The sequence below is a fragment of the Marmota monax genome, unplaced genomic scaffold, assembly GCF_021218885.2.
Source record: "Marmota monax isolate L192 unplaced genomic scaffold, Marmota_monax_Labrador192_F-V1.1 WCK01_AAM20220418_F8-fsc00331, whole genome shotgun sequence".
NCBI classification, from domain to species: Eukaryota; Metazoa; Chordata; class Mammalia; order Rodentia; family Sciuridae; genus Marmota; species Marmota monax.
In genome coordinates this window covers 987,627-996,783 of record NW_026694212.1, presented here as the reverse complement: position 1 = coordinate 996,783, position 9,157 = coordinate 987,627, and positions in this window count along the sequence as shown.

Here is a 9,157-nt window from a genome sequence, read left to right as displayed (position 1 = left end):
TCAGGGTCTATTCCTTTCTCTTTACTTTGGGATGGCATCATCTGCTTTTAACCATCATTGGGTGAAACAGAGAAATTTGTGGACTTTGGACCTTGAAGTCTGGCCCCTGGTAAGTTCCCCCTGATAGTGCACTCCGTACTTTACCCTTCCTTCTCCTTGTCAAATTGGCTCTTTTAAAGTCAATTTGGGTTCTTTTGAGTCAATTTGAGCTTCTGCCATTTTTCTGAAAGGGAAGTTTGGATTCTGTAACTTTGCTGTGCCAATTCAGGGAAGGATATAAGGTACCGAAGAGAAACCCAGTTGGTTTGTGGAGACTTCTGTTGTGATTTGCATAAAAATGGAAAGTACTATTTCTGTGTCAGTACCCCCTATGCAGAATTTTAGCTCTCTGGCCTATTTATAGCTAAAAACTCATCACAAATTATAATAAAAAAGATTTATTATTATAGTGCAGCATGGGCTATGTATCTGAAAATGCTCTCTGGTTTAAGGTAATTGTTTTAGGTGTTCTTTTGTCTGGCTGTTAGTCTGAGTTAATGATGGCTGACTTGATAAAGACAAAACAAAACAAACAAAAAACAAAAACAAAACCAAAAACAAACACAAACAAAAAATACAAAACAAAAATAAGGAGGGCTGGAAGCAATAGTCCTTGCTAGAAAATTTTTCTGTTTATAAAAAATAAAATTAAAAAAAGGGGGGCTGGTGATGTGGCTCCGTGGTTGAGTGCCCCTAGTTCAAATCATTGTTATCATCATCATCATCATCATCATCATCATCATCATCTCAGAAGGCTGAGCTGACTTTCCCATCCTCTCATCCCCTGGCTTGTTATTTCACTCCCATAGCCTAAAGACTATTCACTATTCACCTTTTAACTCCTCATCTTCTGGTATTACTGTTAGCCCCATAGGACTGAGAGCTAGCTTTGCTTTCTTACTGTCTTGGAAAGGTTTTATTCCTTAGTCCAAAGGGGGTCCTGCTGTTTGTAGGGGTCCCTGACTATGCCAGGGCCAGCCATGTGAGGGAGACTTATAATTGTATACCCCCTCAAATCTTTCTTATTCTGACCTCCACAAATTCATTGCCTAATTAAACCTGTTAAAATAGATAAAATGATTTTTTTGTTTTTTGGTACCAGAGATTGAACCCAGGGGTGCTTTACCGCTGAGCCACATCCCCAGCCCTTTTTTAATTTTTAATTTTGAGACAGGGTCTCGATGAGTTGCTTGGGGCTTCGCTAAGCTGCTGAGGCTGGCTTTGAACTTGTGATCCTCCTGTCTCTGCCTCCTGAGCCACTGGGGTAACAGGCATGCATCCCTGTGGAGATAAGTGCATGGAGTACTGCATACATGGCATAATGGCGTCTGTGTGGCAGGCTACTCCTCGAATGCTAGGTGTGCTAGGCATGCTAGGCGCATGAGTGGCAGGCCGCTTACCCAGTAGGCATAGCCCTGGGTGTGAGGCCATGTGTTGCAGTCCCTGCACTTGCTCCATGGCCCACTCCTCAATTGGTCGCTGCAAGGACACTTAGCAGAAATTGCACTGGTGGCTGCTTGTAATCTGTTTGGCTACTGCCTGAGAATATATATATATATATATATATATGGTAATTACGCAATAAAATCAGACCTGCTTCCTGCTTGGTCTCTGGAAGTCTTGATTAGCGACTCTCCTCTACCCTGTTCCATGGACTTCCTCGCGGCATATGAGAGAGCCCACACGCACCACCATATTTAGTGGTGATAAAATGATTTTAAACTCAAACCAATGATGTACAGTATGAAAAATATTATAGAATAGGCATCGTGGTTGTATCCAAAACATTCAGTCTAATTTTTTTGTGACAATATGTATCTTCATTTTTTTAGGGGGATGATTTTAAAATTTTTTATTAAGAAATATTCTGGCTGGGCATGGTGACCCATGCTTGTAATCCCAGCAGCTTGGGAGGCTGAGGCAGGAGGATTGTGAGTTTAAAGCCAGCCTAGCAAGGCACTTAGTGAAACTGAAGTGGCACCTCCTTTCTCCTCAGAAAAGCCCTCTTCACCATGGCTGATTTTAGGATGTCAGCAAAAGAGTCTCTGTGAAAGACTTCAATGTAGATAAACTTCCTATTTTCATGTTGCCCTGTTTACTTGGCCACTGGCGGAGAAGATACCAGCACTCCAGGTGCTGGACACCCCTTCTATTTTTTCACAAATGTATCCAGTATGGTACTTTGAAGAAATGTGCAAACAAGGCCTCTGGCCTTGAGCTTGGCTTCACAGAGATGTCTACATTTTTAAGAAAAGTTACAAATGGGCCCATGGTAACAACTGGCAGGGGGAGGAAAGAAAGGGGAGAAGAAACTCTCCCTTTCTCAGGTGTTGTCCTTGAAGAGTTAACTTGCCCAGAACAGTGGAAGAAAAAGCTGCTTTTATGTGAACTTCTGCAGACTGTGAACTTCTGAGCCCCTCCCCTTACATGCTGGGTATAAAACTCTGAAACTCCCTGAACTCGTGGTTCAGGGGATTTATTGATTACAGTAAAAGCTGTACCCTCTGAATCTGGCTGCAGCCAAATAAAACTGTTTCCTGCTCTCTTTGGTGCCTTGCCTCGTTTGTCCCTACAACAAAACCTTGTCTCTAGAAGGGGTAGAAGCCCATAGAGATAAACCCAAGGCCAAGAGGTAGCCTCATCAGGAACAACTTCCAGTTGCCCTCGGTGGTTTTTTCTCAAGACCCAGGACCCAAATAAAAGACCACCTATATGTCCCCTCAGCCCCTTTGTCCTTCTCTCCTGCCACTCACTCACAGGCTGCCACTGCCTAACCCTGTCGACAGTAGTAGCTGTGAAAGTGGTGGATGGGGTTGCTCACGACCACACAGTAATCCTGGCAATGCTGGACATTCCAACGGTCATTTCCAGGGATCCATAAGTCGTTTAGGTTGGCTGGAGACAGGGGTCTTACCTGGAATGTCTGGTGGTGGGTGCGGAGAGGACCTTCAGCAGATTGGAGGGCTTGGTCCCACAATGGAATTCAGATTGGGGTCCAGGATGCTCAGTGATCCTTGAAGAGGGGAGCAGGCACACCAGGGAACCCAATCCCGGGTTTTGGCACCAAAATGAAGGGAAAGTGAGGAACAAGAGACAGGTAAGCAAGAAGTGAAAGAAGAGACCAGGTAGACATGAGAGTTTATTTGTCAGAGCTGACAAAATAAAGGCCATCTCCCTATAGCAGAGGGAGGCAAAACAGGCTTGGGTTCTGGGACTTTTATGGATCAGGCTCAGGAATCAGAGCCAGGAGGGTCCTAATGTGGTGGTTAAGGGTTGGGGTACAAGGAGTGGCGAGCCTTTCCAGAAAGGCCCTTGGGTGGGAAAGCAAAACTTTTTCCTTAAAATGGTAGCTGTCACTTAAGACAGCCAACCAGATGCTAAGCAAGGATCTTATAGTGTCCTTGTTATTGAATTGGCTTGCAATAAGAGTTCTTCAAAGTATGATTTATTTTAATTTTTTTAGTTGTAGATGGACACAATATCTGTATTTATTTATTTTTATGTGGTGTTGAGGATTGAATCCAGTGCCTCACAACTGTGAGGCAAGCCTTCTACCATTGAGCTATAGCCCCAGCCCCAAAGTATGATTTTTATAATACTTTACAAAAGAAATATCCATTCGTAAGGGTGACTTCCTCTATTGATTTTTTTTCTTAATTTTCTTAGTTGTAGATGGGCATAGTACCTTTATTCTACTTATTTATTTTTTATGTGGTGCTAAGGATCAAACCCAGTGCTTCACATGTGTTAGGCAAGCACTCTACTACTGAGCTACAGCCCCAGCTTCTTATAGACTCTTAAAATAGGAAAGGGTATCAACTTAAGTCTGCATTGCAAGCCTCATCTTTAAGACATTTCTTTTCACTGGAACTTTGCCTATGCCCTTCTAAATGATGTTTAGACAAAGTTGTCTTTGAGATGTAAATTTTCTACCTTGTTTGGTACCTTTTGAATTAAGTCATACCTTTGGGAGTGTAGATTTAAGACTAAGGATTGCTTAGGGCTATGGGAATAACATCAACTTAACTTTTTAAAGACTGGCAAATGACAAATCTAAACTGTAAGATATGGAAAATGACAAACTCCAAAATAGTGTGGCCTGGGAAGAGGGAGTAAGGAAGAAGGCAACACATTGATAACATTGATCCTTTCCCAATGTTAGACCAACGATGCAAAGAAAAGACCACTGACTCCAATTGAAATCAAATTAAAGCAAGCTTATAATTTCGACCAGCCGGGCTGCCTCTCCTAACAAAAATCACGGGAACAAAAGACAGCCTCAGCTCTCCAGGAGCGCAGCTTTATAGCCCAGAAAGTCACACAAACAGGGGGTTTGAGAACTTACAGATAACAACATTTTGACAAGCATAACACAAAAGCAGATTGTAGATCTCAGCATAGAATTTATGAGGCACCATTAGAGTTTCAGAGAGGGTCCTTATCTGGCTAGGGAAAGCCAGAATTTATGAGGGCCACTAAAGTTTCAGAGAGGGTTGTTATCTGGTCAGGGAAAGCTGGGCATAGGTGAAATCAAGGCATGGGCAGGCATTCCAAACAAGTTTAGAAATCGCAGTAATTTATAGTAAAGCCAAAATTAGCTTTTCATGCCTTTGTGGTGAGATGGCTCCCAATCTTTTTTTTTTTCCCCAAATGTATTATTTATTTATTTTTATTAGTTGCTCATGACAATACAATGATCTTGACATATCATACATTTGATTCAAATGGGGTATGAATTCTCATTTTTCCACGTGTACAGATTGCAGGATCACATTGGTTATACAGCCATGTATAGACATACAGCAATACTAGTGTCTATTGTATTCTGCTGCCCTCCCTATCCCCCCTCCCCTCCCCTCCCCTCCCATCACCTCTCTTTACCCAATTTACTGTGACACATTTCTCTCTCTTTTATTTCTTCCCCCTCACACCATCATATATGTATTTTATATAACGATGAGGGTCTCCTTTCACCTTCCGTGCAATTCCCCTTCTCCCTCCCATTCCCTCCCTCCTCTCTTCCCTATTTATTGGTAATCTTCTTCTCATGTTCTTCCTCCCTACTCTATTTTGAGTCACCCCTCTTATATCAGAGAAGACATTCGGCATTTGTTTTTTAGGGATTGGCTAACTTCACTTAGCATAATCTGCTCTAATGCCATCCATTTCCCTGCAAATGCCATGATCTTGTTATTTTTTAGTGATGAGTAATATTCCATTGTGTATAAATGCCACATTTTTTAATCCATTCATCTATTGAAGGGCATCTAGATTGATTCCACAGTCTAGCTATTGTGAATTGTGCTGCTATGAACATTGATGTAGCTATGTTTTTAGGTCTTTTTAGGTCTTTTGGGTATAGTCCGAGAAGGGGAATAGCTGGGTCAAATGGTGGTTCCTTAATAGGACACCTATAGCACAAAAATTAAAATCAAGAATCAACAAATGGGATGTATTCAAACTAAATTTTTTTTTTCTCAGCAAGAGAAATAATAAGTGAGGTAAATAGGGAGCCTACATCCTGGGAACAAATTTTTACCCCTCACACTTCAGACAGAACTCTAATCTCCAGAGTATTCAAAGAACTCAAAAAGTTAAACAACAGAAAAACAAATAACCCAATCAACAAATGGGCCAAGGATCTGAATAGACACTTCTCTGAGGAGGATATACAATCAATCAACAAATACACAAAAAAATGCTCACCATCTCTAGCAATCAGAGAAATGCAAATTAAAACCACTCTAAGATACCATCTCACTCCAGTAAGAATGGCAGCCATTATGAAGTCAAACAATAACAAGTGCTGGTGAGGATGTGGGGAAAAAGGTAGACTTGTACCATCTTGGGTTGGCTCCAAACTCCTTAATAGGCTTCCAATCTTAAGAGGGAATTAGGCTGGGTTTATCACCAAAACATTCTTTCCCAGTGAAAGGACAATCCCTAGAAAGGAAGCAAACATCAACCAGTAACAAGATAATCTCTGGGAAGGTGATATCCATCTAGCCTAGAATGGCAGTCTCTGGGAGGAAGCCAAGGCATTGATCCTTCCCCAAGTAAATCCTTTCCCAGTGATGTTACAATGGGACCCAGAAGGGGAGGAGAAAAACTCTGAACTTTGACCCCAGACCCTTCATTCTCCTCCAAGTAAAAATATTGGCCAGTAAAAACAAATTTCAAATTCTCACAAACCTGTTTCCTGAGTGCCCAAACCGACATGCTTTGTCAATAATTAAGTCACCTCTCAGGGTAGTATATATAAGCACAGATTTGGTCAGTGGCTCATTTTCCATCAGGAAAGTGGGTCCACGAGATGCATGATTTCATCACTCTGCTGATCTGTGAAGTTTGCCCCTGGCTGGGTCATTTTGTGCTAACATAAATGAAAGCTAAAAATTAAAAAATATGTTTTCTTATTAGTTTTGTGTATATTTGTGTATATTTTTGTATTGCTATGCTGTGTCTACATGGTACCAAATTTTGCTCAATTCCTTAAACATTTATTTATTCATTTATTTATTTTTATGTGGTGTTGAGGATCAAACTCAGTGCCTCACATGTGCTAGGCAAGTGCTCTACAACTTCAGCTCATGTTGAAATTCTTTTCTGTCAAGTATGCCAAGAACCCTGCTGGTTCTGAGTTGAGTTCCCCCTCTCTTCTGGAACTTCTTGGACCCTTCTCCTGAGTCGTCTCTTCTCCCATGACCCTAGGAAAGTCTTATGAAAATCCCAGCAGGTGGCTTCTTCTTCTTCTTTTGTAGAAATTAATCAGCATATTCTAAAATTGATGTAGAAATACAAAGGACCTAGATCAGTCAAAACAACTTTGAAAAAGAAAGTTAAAGAATTACCTGTTTAGGGGCTGGGGTTTTGGCTCAGCGGTAGAGCGCTTGCCTAGCACGCGCGAAGCGCTACGTTTGATCCTCAGCACCACATAAAATAAATAAATAAAATAAGTAAATAAAATAAATGTTAAAAAAGGGAATTACCTCTTTAAAAATATTATGTAAGCTACAGTAATCAAGATAGATGGAGAGTTGGGGTTGTAGCTGAGTAGTAGAGCTGCTGAGTAGAATGTGGGAAGCTCTCTGGGTTCAGTTCCCAGTGTAGAAACATACCAAGATAAAACCTGTGTTGGTATAAATAGGCATAGGCAGAATAGAGAATGCGGGAACAGACTTTACATTTTATGGCCAATTGATTTTTTTTTCTCTTGACATTTTAATATGCTTACTATTGCAGTTTAGCATACCATGAACATACCTATTATATCACCTACATCAATATGAAATGTTACCAGCAGCCTGGAAACTCTCTTCGTGTTCTCTCCCAGTCAATATCCTACTTTCCTCAAAGTTTATTGGGATTTTTGACTTCTAACATCTAGATTAGTTTTATACCTAGATTAATTTTTATTTATTTTTGTGGTGCAGAGGATTCAAAATCTTACACATTACAGGTAAACACATTATTGAGCTACGTCCCCAGGCCCTCTTTTCTTCCTTTCCTTCCTCCCTTCCTTCTTCCTCCTTCACCTCCTTCTTTCCTTCTAATGGGTTCTCCCTGTGTTGCCCAGGCTGGCCTTAAGCTCCTAGGCTCAAGTGACCCTCTTTACTAGATCTCCCAGGTAGATGGGACTATAGCAGGCCCATTTTTCTATTAAGGAAGAAAACATAACTAAAGCTTGTGAAGCAAGGCCAAATAATCTCAGAGCTGTTTTAGTTGCTCCCCAGGTAGGTACCCAGGATGAGATGGGTTTAAGCTCACCCTTGGCTCTCATCTGTCACCTGCTCCTTAGTCCTCAGGCTCACCTGCTGAGGGAGCACTGGTGTTCAGCTTCTCCCACCCGGGCTCATTAGTGGAAAAGTTTTTAACAAGTATTTAATGAGTGCTCTTGGGTTGTCCAAAGAAGTGAGGAAGCATCCCTCCGGAAGCCTAACTGGTCCCCTGGTTGTGCTAAGGTACTTCCCAGGCCTGCAAGTCTGCTTGAGGGAGTTGCTACTCTGTATGACTCTGGATGAGCTTATTTGCAGCTCCCAGTGAGAGGACCTGGAGCATTTATGTCTGGCCTAACGCCAGGTGTCCCCTGCACTTTCTCAGCAACAGCTCCTGGGAGTCCTGCTAGGTCTCCAGGGAATGGGGCAGCAGTACTGTTCTCACTGTGGGAACTTTCTGCTGGACCTTTCCTCTGCAGGTAGGGGTGGATGCTTTCTTGCTGTGTCCTCATACAGTCTTTCATTTTTTCCTCTGTGCAGGTGTATCCATGGTATCTGTCTGTCCAAATGTCCTCTTCTTATAAGGATATCAGTCAAGTTAGATTAGGGCTCATCCTAATAGCCTCATTTGTTTTTTCAACAGTGGGAATATACCCCAGGGCCTCATGCATGCTAGGCAAGTGCTCGATCACTGAAATATATACTCAGCCCTTTTCCTCTTTTATTAGTTCCTTATGGTTATACATAATAGTTGGGTTTATTTTGATAAAATCATGCATGCATGGATTTGGTATACTTCATTTCTGTGTCTGGTACTTTCCCTCTTTCCTTCCCCTCCTCCCTCTGCCTATTCCCCTTCTTCTACTCTACTGGTTTTCTTTTCACTCATTTATTCATTTTTGATTGGTGCTTTATAGATACACATAATGGTAGAATTCACTGTGGTATATTTATAAATGCACTTTCCCATTCTTCCTCCCTCCCTCTGGATCTTCCTCTTCTACTCCACCCATCTTCCCTTTATCTTTATGATATACCATTCCTCCCCTCCCCTGCCCTCTTTTCTTTGAATTTGTTTTAGCTTCCACTATGAGAGAAAATATTAGACCTTTCTGAGTCTGGCTTATTTTACATAGCATGATGTTCTCCAGTTCCATCCATTTACTGGCAAATGTCATAATTTTATTCTTCATGGCTGAGCAAGACTCCACTGTGTATATATACCACATTTATTTATGCATATTGATAGGCATCTGGCTACTTTTTAGGTATAGATGGACACAACACAATGCCTTTATTTTTCTGTGGTGCTGAGAATCGAACGCGGATCCTGCCCTTGCTAGGTGAGCGCTCCACCGCTGAGCCACAATCCCGGCCCCATGGCTCAGCCCTTTTTGAAACAG